Source organism: Acinonyx jubatus, chromosome E2 (assembly GCF_027475565.1).
Source record: "Acinonyx jubatus isolate Ajub_Pintada_27869175 chromosome E2, VMU_Ajub_asm_v1.0, whole genome shotgun sequence".
NCBI classification, from domain to species: Eukaryota; Metazoa; Chordata; class Mammalia; order Carnivora; family Felidae; genus Acinonyx; species Acinonyx jubatus.
In genome coordinates this window covers 18,334,002-18,334,218 of record NC_069396.1, presented here as the reverse complement: position 1 = coordinate 18,334,218, position 217 = coordinate 18,334,002, and positions in this window count along the sequence as shown.

The following is a 217-nucleotide window of genomic DNA, read 5'->3' as shown; positions in this document are numbered from 1 at the left end:
CTCGCATTCCTCCCCGCTGCGCTCACTTCCTCCGCCCGCCCCCCGGGCCGCCCCTCGGGGGCGGGGAGCAGGAGGGGCTCTGGCCGGCTCCTCCCCGAGGGGGGGTCTAGGGGTCGCGAAGCAACCCCACCCCCACCCCCCCGGGGGCAGTGCTGCTGGCGGCTCCACGCCCTGGGTAGAGCCCGGTTCCTGTGTGACCCTGGGTTAGGGGCCGCCC